The sequence below is a fragment of the Panthera onca genome, chromosome B4, assembly GCF_046562875.1.
Source record: "Panthera onca isolate mPanOnc1 chromosome B4, mPanOnc1 haplotype 2, whole genome shotgun sequence".
NCBI lineage: Eukaryota > Metazoa > Chordata > Mammalia > Carnivora > Felidae > Panthera > Panthera onca.
In genome coordinates this window covers 108,141,541-108,154,222 of record NC_138345.1, presented here as the reverse complement: position 1 = coordinate 108,154,222, position 12,682 = coordinate 108,141,541, and the positions used below count along the sequence as shown (strand labels likewise).

The 12,682-nt window shown below is 34.2% G+C and overlaps 1 protein-coding gene across 5 annotated transcripts in view; it reads left to right on the top strand.

Annotated features, from left to right (window-relative positions):
* The window catches only part of MGAT4C (MGAT4 family member C), a 222,467-nt gene that overhangs the window by 84,145 nt on the left and 125,640 nt on the right, over positions 1-12,682 (top strand). For 3 of the 5 annotated variants that reach the window (XM_060656845.3, XM_060656844.3, XM_060656842.3), the window contains exon 2: positions 9,145-9,328. The exons of the other annotated variants lie outside the window; for them this stretch is intronic. The gene's annotated coding sequence lies outside the window, so the exon portion shown is untranslated. The remainder of the gene's footprint in view (positions 1-9,144; positions 9,329-12,682) is intronic. 5 annotated transcript variants of the gene reach the window in all.

Below are 12,682 nucleotides of genomic sequence, written 5' to 3'. Positions count from 1 at the left end.
GTGAGCTTAGGAAAGCAGTTTGGACAAGGCTAGACACGGGACAGAGCTGGGAAATTCTGAGCCCAGAATTTCTACGCGGGAAAACAAGGTTATAGAATAGCCTTAGTGGCAAGAACAAGGCGAGGCCTCATTTAAGGAACTAGGGCATAAAAACATTAACCAGAATATAAACTACAACTATCAGTTATGCCTGGTATTGAATGAAGCACTCAAATTATAGAAATTGGTCGGTTAATCAGAAAAGTAATTTAAAACAGGTTATTATTAAAAAGTTATAATCCTGTAACTTTAGATTTTATTTTAATAAAATATGTGGATGTGTACATTCACCAGTGTGTTCATCTAGTGCCAATATTTTTTCTGTGTGTTATGGTCCATTGATTTATATTCCACTTTATATGGAAGGGCAGGAAAGGATTAACTCAACAGACTTGTGTTGTTCAAACTCTGTACATTTCAAAGAAAATTTTATCTTCAGTACCAGTCTTTGATTGACTTTTTGTTAGATAACTCTGAACCCTTGGAATACGGTATGTGGTAAGAATATTTTTATATGCCTGAGGCTTTCAGCCACTCTGTACTTAAGGTAAACACCTGTTTGGGTTTTTTTATGCCTGAAGTCTTGGGCCATGCTGTATCAGTTCTACCACAGAAGTTTAAGCTAATAATGTTACGTATGGTGAGTGACTGTTTTTGCTCTAAGGAAGGCTGGAATCTCAGTTGTAGTAGTTATTCCTGTTGGCACTATATGATTGTTTTACTGACATCCAATAAAATTTTGGGATACCAACACTAAAGTGAACTTCCTTGATTCGAAGCATTTTGCATGGGTTGTTAAATATCATTGTAGCAGAATTAAGTGTGCCCCCATGTGACTTCACTGGGAGGGGACACCTGAAGTTTCTGTCTAGTTTCTCCTGGACTTCACCGCATTCCCCTTTCTCCGCTTTGTTGATTTTAAAATGCATCATTTCTCTGTAATAAACCATAACTATGAGTATAATAGTTTTAAGAGTCCTGTGAGTTCTTCTAGAGAATTATTGAACCTGAGGGTTGTCTTGGGAACCTCTGACACAATTTCCCATATAAGCTATACCTCTAATGCATTATCTATGATTTCTGGGGTTGGTTTCTTGGAAGAAGGAAAACGTAATAGCACTTGGAATCTGAATGCAGATTCTTCCCACATTTTATGATTTTTGAGTTAAAGGAAAAGTTCAACTTGCAAAAACATGTGTGAGAAGTAACAGAATTGACTCTTGATGGGCATACGGAAGAACAAGAGGAAGTTAAAGTGCAGGGATACTTCTCCTTGAATAATAATGAGCAATTATTGAGCATGTATTATTGCAAGTTTTTATTGTATGTAGTTTAGGTTCAAACACAATCCTCAGTGATGTCACTTAGGAGCTATTGACGTGGATACATAAGGATGAATAGCTATTAGTAAGTTAGGGTGATTCAAGAAAGAGAGTGTGAATCTTTAACTTAGCTTATTTATGAAATATTTTCCTAATTACTCTCTTTATTTTACGGGTGGCTTAATAGCCAGTTTAATGAGAACCATGGTTGTCCTTCATAATTTTATTTTTGGAGATAAAATTTGATACTGGTGTTCTAAATTGCGAATCACTCATTGAGGGAACGCAATATAATGAGAGCTCTGTTCAAGAATTATAGTCTAAGATATCACCCTACAAAGAGTTTCTCCTTGAGATAGTTTCTTTGTAGTTTTCTTTCCCAATACAGGTTGGAAATGGAAATCAAGATTGTGTGATTTTTACTCTTTCACAGCTATGTCATGCTAAATGTTACTAGACATCAAATAAGATGTTCAGGGAAGAGGGCGATGACCTATGTGAGATACTTGAAATCCGTTTTAAGTAAAATCTGTAACAATTAATTCACTTCAAAAAGCGTTTAAGGAAATGATTTACATTGGAGCTCAAAATATTGAATGTATACTTTAGTCACGTATAATTTTCCTAGTCTTACTGATGTTAAAAGGACATATCTAAGATACATTTATCTCCTTTAGTATTATAATGTTACAATAAGAATTTGAGGAGGGGTCAAATTTTCAGAAGAAAATTCAATTAAAGCTGTGAAAGTCAATCCTTTCAACATTAAATGCTAGCATGCTATTATTATTTTGAATGTGAAAATGCACTTAAAATATAAACATTTTTATGTTAACGTAAAATCTTTAAAAGATTTCTCACATTGTATTTAGCATCCAGCATCCATTCTTTATTTTTAAAATATATAAGAAATATTACATTCAGCACTAGAAATGAGAAGCTAAAATGTCATGTGTTGTAGACCCTCCCACTGATGCTATCATATCATTGAAAAAATTTTATTTTCCTTTCTATAATTGTTCACAAAACAAAAAGGGGGGCTCAGCAGTGCTTGAGGAGAGATATAAAAATCAAACATTAATTTTATTCAGATGAGATGATTTGTATGCAAGCTGATCAGGCTACAAGCTTATCTCATTACAAGCTTAAGGCTGTGAGCATTTCATCATTTCTCAGATGCCATTAAGTTTAATAATATGACTGCCTGCATTGTGTATTAAAAATGTGTGGCTGTTCTGCGATTCTGTATAATGATGAAGCGCTTGTGAATATTTATTACTTCAGTCTTTAGTGCTCTCAACGTTATACTAAATAGCAAAGTTAATTGCCTATACTGTTCTAATTGCATTGTTTGGAGAACACTCTCTCTTCTTCCTCTTCAGTTGCAGAGATATTAGTACCATGCAGATTTTTTGAAATGCAATAATTGGCATGTGAAAACTTACATAGACATATAATTGCCCTCCAAATTGAAACACAGTAGGTAAACTTAATCTCTGGCAGGGTCAATTAGCTCCATGCCCTTCTCTCTGGGAATGCAAGTGGTCAGTCTGCTGATTTTAACCGGTTATAGAGATGCTGATTTGCATATACAATTTGTTTCAAGCAATTATGGTAAGAATATAATTTTTAATTATCAAAAAATGGAGTGTTTGCCAGAAGTCTTTTAAAATTGGACACATTCATTAGTGATTCACTTTATTATACTCTTCAAAATTGGTAGTTCCATGTGAAATGGTTCAAAATGGATTTTGTTGTCGTTGTTTATATTCTTTTGTTTTGGGCCTTCAAATATCTCTCTCTCCTTTGTTTGCTCTCACTGGAACCCAGTAAATGTTATCTTTGAAACAAAGCTCTGAAATCCAGAGACTTGAGATTGAGCTTTAATTTTGTCTCTCCAATGTTGTATTAAGGAAAGCGTTTTATTTTTCTGTAAGTGCTTCTACACTGTCCAAATAACAGGTACCCTACCTATATACGATAATCCTATATATTATAATCTCCCTAAATCACTAATTTTGGTGTAATCAAAAGTAATTATACTGGTGGTTTAAGAGCTTAAATATGAAAACTTTTACTCAATATGATCTTCATGTTTCCCATTCTCTAGTAATTCACCATGCTTTAGCAATTTCTCCAACTTGGAAGGAGGAAAGCCGAGTTTTCTTCTATAAATATTTCTGGTGTCCCTTCCAGGCTTATACTTGGTCCAGGAATATGCTGGTTAGGAGGGGGCGGGGGGGAACTATCCTAAGTAAAAGGAAAAGTTGTAGTATAAAATTTTTGCCATTTATATATTTCTGCTCTCCGGCTTCTTTTCTACCCTCACCTCACCCAATCTCAGACACTTCATTTAGACCAACCTTTTTCTAGGTCCAAGACACATGTGAACTTCAAGATGAACAAAAATAAATAAAAATCATGCAAATATATTTCATAATTTCCAATATGCTAAGCCTTTTTTGCTAGGCATTATACAGATAAGAAAAAATCCATCTACTATTGTTTAGATGGGTCAATGGTTTAGTCTTTCTGTTGTGTGTAGTAAGCAAGAGTTTATAATATTACAGAGTAGGTCAAGTTTAAGATAACTAAGATATTTCAAGATGTGGAAACAAAAAGATTAAAGGCAAATGGATATAAAAGTGCTTATTATAATCTTGAATGAAGTTTAGAATCTACAAAGAAAGTGTCCAGTCAGGTGGATGGCTGTCAAATTTAAAAGCCTTGAATCTCAATGATAATGTCTTTTAAACTGTTCTGAAAACTACTCAGAAGCCACCAAATTTTTAACCATTTAATAAAATAACATCATAGAATTTATGAGAAGGGAAGCTTTTAGGAAATAGGAAATGCTCAGAAATACCCAGTGCTACATTGTCTTGAATGAGGACTTAGAAAGGACATAGGGTTGGATAACTTGCAGATTCTATGAGAGATTTAAATGGCACAAGAGAACATAAGCAGAGGTCAGAAAATAACATTCTACTGGGGCACCTGCGTGGTTCAGTTGGTTAAGCGTGCGATTTCAGCTCACAGCATGATCTCACAGTTTGTGAGTTCAAGCCCCACATTGGGCTCTCTGCTGTCAGCACAGAGCCCCCTTTGGATCCTCTGTCCACTATGTCTCTGTCCCTCCCTCACTCATTGTCTCTCTCTCTGTTTCTCTCTCTCTCTCCTTTCTTTCTCTGTCTCTCAAAATAAGTAAACTTAAAAAAAAATAACATTCTACTTAAAATACTTTAAAAATAGCTTCAAAGTAGATAGATAGATAGATAAATAGATAGATACATAGACAAACTTCTAATTATCAATCCAGAAGACTGAATGTGAGATGTAGAAATCAAGAAAACTAATATAAAAAATATATATGTATAATTTCACTCGAAGAATAAAATATACAACCCCTAGCCAGTTGAACAAATTAATATGCACTGAAGTGAAAAATAAGACAGAACAAGCAAGTATGGATGTTCATTTTACCTGTATTTTTCTGCACAGAATAACCTGTCAGTCACAAGTAGTTAGAATATACACCTAATAAAGTAGGTAGATTGTTCCTTAACTGACTGGTAGGAAAACTTGTAGATCACAGCCTCAGGTTTTCAGATCACAAGAAATAGAATAAAGAAATGTTTATTCGTATATTGCTAAGCTGTTAAAATTTGATAATATTCTTTATTTACATTCTGATCAGAAATGAGGTCTCTTGTCCCAAAAGGATGCTGTGGATTTTTTTTCATTAATAATTTTAATGAAATGTTTAATGTGCTAAAATGTTTTTCATATAAATATTTTTTTCATGTCCCATCTGATAGTACAAACTTATTATCAAGGCTGTGGCTGGGAATGTGTTATGGCTATGCTCCTATGGGTTCTAATATTGGACAGGGTTTCTTCATTTTGGTGGAAAGTAATTAGTGAAGCTATGTTTTTGCCTTCAGAATCTCTTCCTGGTCCTCCTCCTTACCATAATTGTCAAAATACTTTGTTTTATATACTTCTAAAATTTTCATATTTTTGTTTATCAGTATTTTAGTAAGTGATCAAATAAAATAAGTAAAGTAGATAAATTACAACCAGATCAGCACAAATCCCACCTCACTAATTTTTCTGTGATTAGATCATCCGCAAATATAAACACATTTAATTTCCTGAAATAATTCCTTACAAAACACAAAATCTACAAGAAGAGCCCTCTGAATACCTGATTATTTCACGAACATAGATGTTTTCACAACATTAAAATGTAATTAGGTCTAACTTTGGCCAAATTCAGAAGGGTTTGAGAATCTGCTATCTTGTAATTAATGTCTAATTGTTGGTAATTATGTTGTTTAGTTTTGGGCACAACCCAATTTATTTTATTTATTTATTTTTTGCCCCAGGGCCCATGTCAATTATAATCTGGCCACAACTGTCAAGGCTACCAACAATTTAAACACTGATTACCAGGGCTGCATGATAATGGTCTCCTACCAATTTGCATAAAGTAACTAGGTTCTTAGCCTGAAAAAACAAGTCTGTGTTGAATGTACTATCTCTCGGGTCACTTCAAATTATCTACTAATGGCTAGCCAGGCCAGAATTTAACTCAGGAGCTAGAGGTAGATGGCCATGTAAGTTATAGAGATCTATTTCTTATGTTTAAAATATGTATACCCCATTTACATGTTTTATGGCCTGACAGATAATTTAGCAAAATTTTTGCACTTAAACAAATTTCTGTTTCTGCAATTACTTATGTTTTACTTTAGTGTAGCAAAATTGAGTCTTTAATATTTTTCTTTCTTCATTTTGCTCTCCTGCAAAACAGCCACTTGGCAAAAGATGAAGCAATGTAAAATGAAGATCACACATTGAAAATGTTTACTGTCTTATCAATGATTTTTTTTTCTCTCATAAAAGACCTCTTAAAATTGATAATAACTTAAAATCCCTAAGGACTGATTTTACAATACCGCCTATGAATATTTTTAACATTCTTGTTACAGAGACAACTTAAATAACTTGAAACATAGGAATTAAAGCATAAAATCTCTGGTAAAACTTTCCTATAATGATAATTACTCTACTTTTGCCTATAGCATTCCATAAAGATATGTCACTGAAAATATGTTACACATTATAGTGGTAATGTATAATATACTGAGATCCCTGATAAAATGAATCCTCAGAGTGAAGGTATTTGGGCTTGTAATTCATGGGAACAATAGCTTTTAGTGCTGTACAGTATATCACAAGAGTGACAACTCTGTGATGAAATGTAATACATAATCCCCTTGGTCACAGACACCAATTTTTTCCTGACCTGAAGAATATTTTGTCTCTATTTTAATAATAGTGTCATGATTCTTAGAATCATAGAATGAGTAGATATAAGACCTGTACTTGAGGGTATAACCAGCAATGTAGTTTCAATTAGAGAAAGCTATCAGAATTTTCACTGCATATAGCTTTTTGGTAAATGAAATATTTCACTTGCTGAAGTTGAAGAACCTTCACTCATATGACCTACAGTGACTATATATGAAAGATGAAATGAAGCTGATTTCTAGGGCATCATATGGAGCAAGACCTGCATGTACTTTAAACATTATGTAAAAAGTCTTAAGTACATGCAGGATCTTTTTTATTTACATTTTTCCTTCATGGTCTTACCTGGATACTCAGTGTATCTTAGTGGCTCCCTCTCTCTTCAACAAACCTCATAATTGAACTTTATTATCCTCATTAGTCTTGTCACTGGAATTTATTGAATATGTATTAATGGTTCAGTTACTATCGTCAGGGTTAGAGGTCACAGAAGAGAAGTCAACATGGCTCACATCTTGGAATAGGCCACCATGGGAGCAAGCTACATAAATTATTTGCTATCCCAATGATATCCCTAGTCTGTGATCTTTTTGATTTCTTCACCCTCTTCACACTAGTTCCTGCTGCCTTCATGGTCTGGGCTTAGCAATACATATAATCTGCTATAACAGTATGATTAGTAATTAAATTTTCTGATAATGACACTTGCTACTTCTTCTTTTGCTTCTTGCTTCTATTTGCTTCTACCCAGATTTTCAAACGTCTGTTTTTTATTGGATTATCTAGATTTGTCTTTGGCTCGTCCCTCTAACAAATTAATACTGATACCATATATATATTTTTAAATCTCATAACAGCAAAGGACTTTAAATGTCATCAAGTCCTATTTTTCAGGAGAGAGAAGTTAAGCTAAAAAAAAAAAAAAACCCTCTAGGGGCACCTGGGTAGCTCAGTTGGTTAAATGTTGGACATTTGATTTCGGCTCAAGTCATGATCTCACAATTTGTGAGGTTGAGCTCCCTGTGGAGCCCTGCAACAGGCTCTGTGGTGTCAGTGTAGAACCTGCTTAGGATTCTCTCCCCCTCTCTCTACCCCTGCCCTGTGCTCTTGCTGTCTGTTTCTCTCTCTCTCTCTCTCAGAATAAATAAATAGACTTGAAAAAAAACTTCTAAATATAAATTCTCCTTTACTTCTGATTAATTGCTCTTCTGTTCTCCCATAGAAGTTATACATGCCTCTAGTAGAGTACTCATTTTTTTTATTAGCTGTTGTTTACAAGTTTCCCTTTCTTCCTGCATGGCAATATCTCCCAGGTCAGAAAGGCATACATAATTCTGGTAGTAATATGTTAAATTTAAATTGATGTTGTTCAAGAAAAATGTCATCCTTTAAGCATGCCATGGAAGTAGTGTGTGTGTGTGTGTGTGTGTGTGTACATTTTCCTTTTTTTTTAATGAAAGATATATATACCAGTGGAAATGTTTCATAAGCTATGGCAGCTTACATGTTGCTCTGTTATTAGCATCACTATAAATTTGGGGACTCTCAGGTACAAATAGGTCCCCTTCAAGCATGGATTTTTATTAAATATTTGTATTAGATTGAGTTGCCATAGCAAACTACCATAGGGTGGATGGCTTAAATAACAGAAATTTATTTTTGCACAATCCAGGAGGTTAGAAAGTCCATGATCAAGGTGATGGCAAATTTGGTTTCTGGTGAGAGAGCTCTCTTCCCAACTCATAGAGGGTTGGCTTCTTGCTTGTGTCATCACATGGCTTTTCTTCTGTCTCTGCATGAAGAGAGAGAGAGAGAGCTCTCTGGTATTTTTTTATAAGGACACTAATCCTGTGGGATCCGTGCCCTGCCCTTGACCTTCTTGTAGGCCCTATCTCCTTAATTACTTTCTGATAAGCCCTATCTCCAGAGACTGTCCTATTGGGTGTTAGGAGTTTAGCATCTCTACCAACACAGTTATAACCATCAATATATATACAATCTCCTCTGTACATTTAGCTGAGAAAGTTTGGATTTTGTACAGAGAAGTTCAGCTAAAAGGAAAAAAGAGAAATAAGAATTGGAATATACAGAGACGTGTCCTAGCAGCCTGCTGTTGACATTTCCAATGTCAGGTTTGATGAGAAATATCTCATTTGGTCACAGGTGAGTTTGATAGGCGAACAGGCAACCTAGTATCTGAGTCTTTCCTCCATTTCATGAAAAGATATATGTGTACATAGGCCTCTTGTCAAAGGAGTAAAAGAAGTGGAAACCAGACAGGAAACTCCATCTTCAATCTGTGTATATCTGCTATGTTGGCTCGATATGCTTTTCTGTGCATTGTCTCACTTTCCGACTTTAGCATTCACAGAACCATTCAAGATGTTCATATCTATATCACTCTACTTCCAGGTGTATCACAGTAGATCTAATTATCTAACCCTGAATTTCAATTCACATTTTTCAGAGTGAGAACCAGCCTGGCTTGGGTGAGAAGATTGTTCCTAGTAGGATGGACTATAGCTAGAGCAACAGGCCATAATATTTATGAGGCTTCCATAGAATCCCTCTTTCTGTGTGAGTACTGTTTGGAACCTAACATAGGACCACTACCCAGTAAGAAGGGGATGCTGACTCTCGTAGTAAAGGAGGTAAATTCTGTCATCAAGCTTATACTGTCGTAGCATCAAGCTTATATTGTGGTAAAGTAGATTTTTCTAGTCTCACTCTCTTAAGCCTAGGAATTTAGAGAAACTTCCATATTGTAGAAGCTACTTTAACCAGGAATAGTCTTAACAGGTATACTTTGCATTTAAATTGTAGTATCTGCATGACTTAAATTATATGCTCTTAGTTATGATATACTCACTACCTCTGGAACTTAAATGGCTCTTTTTCTTTATGACTAAAAAGCTAAACTTGAACATTAGGTATAGCTGATAATTGGTTAAGAGTACTTTATATTTCAGCTTTGAAAAGTAGGGGTCATCACAGAAAAGGATTATAAAACCCTTTCTGTACAGCTAATGGAAAATGTTCAGTTTAAAGCTAGCCCTTAAAATGTTCAGAGAAATTGTCAGTTATAGCTCATAATTGCTATGGTCCTTATTGTTTCATGCCCAGACACATGAAAGGATTTATGTGGCAAAAGGCTCATAATCAGAGTTTAAAATAAAGAAGTCTTCCACTCAAATTTTCCAATATTTCAATTTATATTTTATTCTCATCCAAGTTACTTTGAAGAAAAAAATGGATTTGAGCAGCTATTTATATTTCAACTTAAATTAGATTCCTTTTATTTTATTGCTAATTACTTGACAAAACTTAAATCTGTCAATGTTGTGTCTTTCAAGAATTTCATCTCTTTTTAAAATTTATCTAGTGTGTCTGTTACCTTTTGCTGTCTACAATTAGCCAACAAATCTAAGTGGCTTACAAAAAGAATCATTTCTATCTTAATCTGTGGATTAGATCGTATTTGATCCATAGCGGCCCTAGTTCAATCTCATGTGACTCCCTTATTCTTAAGGGAACAGCAAGTTAACTAGAGCATATCCTTCTCATCGTGATGGTGGAAGGCAAGACACCATGCCTAAAAAGACAAGCACATTCCAAAGTTATGCTTTCCTCATAACTCCCACTCATCAAAGCAGGTCATGGCGAACATCAATATCAATGGCACAGAAAAATATACCCCTCACTAGAAGTTGGGGGAATTGAGAGTGTAGGGAAGACATGAATATTTGCTGAATAATAGTCTACTACTTCTTGAATAAAAACAAATATAAGGTGTGTGTGTGTGTGTGTGTGTGTGTGTAGAGATTAGTCATTCCCATTCAACACACATATAGTGAACAATAGCTATTAGTCAAGTACTTGCTAATTGCTCAAAATAAATTTGTGAACAGCACAGAACCAAAGATTGACTGGATTTAAACTTAAAGGTTACAAGTAGACCTATTAAAAAAATACACTATTCATTTCTTAATTATTTCTGTGATATATAATATATTTAGAAAACACAATGTACAATTCTGGCAGTCAACGAGAAGGGTGCCTAATAAATCTAAGAAGTCAGGAAAAGCTTCCTGAGGCAATGACATTTAACATGAGACTACAGAAGCAAAGTTAATCAATGAATAGGAAGAGAAAAAAAGAGTTCCAGGGAAAAGTTTATCACACATAAAGGCCTTCAGGCAGAAAAGAGAAACTGAATGTCAGTATGGAGATAGAGGTAAGGAGTGTTATAAAATATAAATGATGGAGAGGTCAGAGCAGAAAGAATCCTTTGACAATGGTAAACCTTTGGAATTTATTCTGGGATCAATGAGAAACGATTAAAGGATTTTAGGCAGGGTTTGAGTGACTTAATCAGATTTACATTTGTAAAAGGTCACAGTAGCTGCAGGATGAGGAATGGATTAGACCACACTATCAAGTCTTGAAGAAAATGTAGAGCAGCTGGATTTCTCATATACTAGTGGTGAGATTATGAATATGAAATTGGTACAAATGTTTTGTAAAATTATTTGACATTCTCTAGTAAAGCGGAAGATTTACATCCCCAAAGATCTCATATTTCTACTCAAGTTTTTGAAGAAACCCTTGCATATATACATCAAAAGACATACATAGAAATGTTTCATAAAATGACCTTTATAGTTGTAACTAATTGATTTTTATAAAGCAATAACACTCTCCAATCTGCCAACATTAGACTGGATAAATAAGTTGTATTATATTCATATACAATGGAATATTACACAACAGTGAAAAATTTAAAAACAACAGGTTTACATGATATGCATAATCAGGAATATAATTTTGAGTGAAAAAAGCAATTCACAGAAGGATGCTTACAGTATTATCTTATAATTAAACACTTGAAGCACAGGAAAAACCAATAATATTTTTTTTTAGAAATGCATAAATAATGAAGTTTTAAGGACAGTAATGCAACTTAAAGTCATGATATCATGATACTGGTACTAAGTGAAGACAAAATTGAATAGGGTAAAGTAAAGGTACATAAGGGTCTTTGCAAACTGACTGATGAGTATTTTAATATTTTAGCTTTTTATAAATTTTATAGCCACTTAAAATCTCTTATAATTACTAAATATTTCATAATGTCAAATATTTATTTAATTATTGTATCAATTTTTATTTACATTCTAGTTAGCTAACATATATAGTGTACCACTAATTCAGGAGTAGACTTTAGTGATTCATCACTTACATAACACACCCAGTGCTCATCACAACAAGTGCCCTCCTTAATACTCATCACCCATTTAACCCATCCCCTACCCACCTCCCGCCTCCCCTCTATCAGCTCTGTTTGTTCTCTATACTTAAGTGTCTCTTATAGTTTACCTCCCTCTTTATTTTCTTTGCATCCCTTATGTTCACCTGTTTTGTTTCTTATTCCACATATGAGTGAAATCATATGGTATTTGTCTTTCTCTGACTGACTTATTTCACTTAGCATAATACATTCTAGCTCCATCCGTGTCATTGCAAATGGCAAGATTTCATTCTTTTCAAGGGCTGAATATAATTGCTAAATATTTAACAATTATAGATAAATCATATAGATAAAGATGTCATTCTTTTCAAGGGCTGAATATAATAGCTAAATATTTAACATTATAGATAAATCATTCTAAATGGTAGAAAAGTCAGTGTAGAGAAAACATTTTTAAGATTGTTAGAATAATCCAGGAGAAATATAGTAAATATTTCTCAGGTGAGGCAAATGAGATGGAGGTAAGTCATGTGGACCTAGGAGGATTATGTGAAAGACTCTGAAGAATTGAGAACTTTCCATGTGGCCTTTGTATATTCCTGATCAGTCAGTTACTCCTCCCCACATCTTCTTAGATGTAACATTATCTTCTCTGATCCTCTCCATTCCTATTGATACAAATCAGATTGTCCAATGGCTGCTAAGATACATGACAAGTTTATTGAAAGTAGTCCAATAAAACTGTCTACCCTACTCC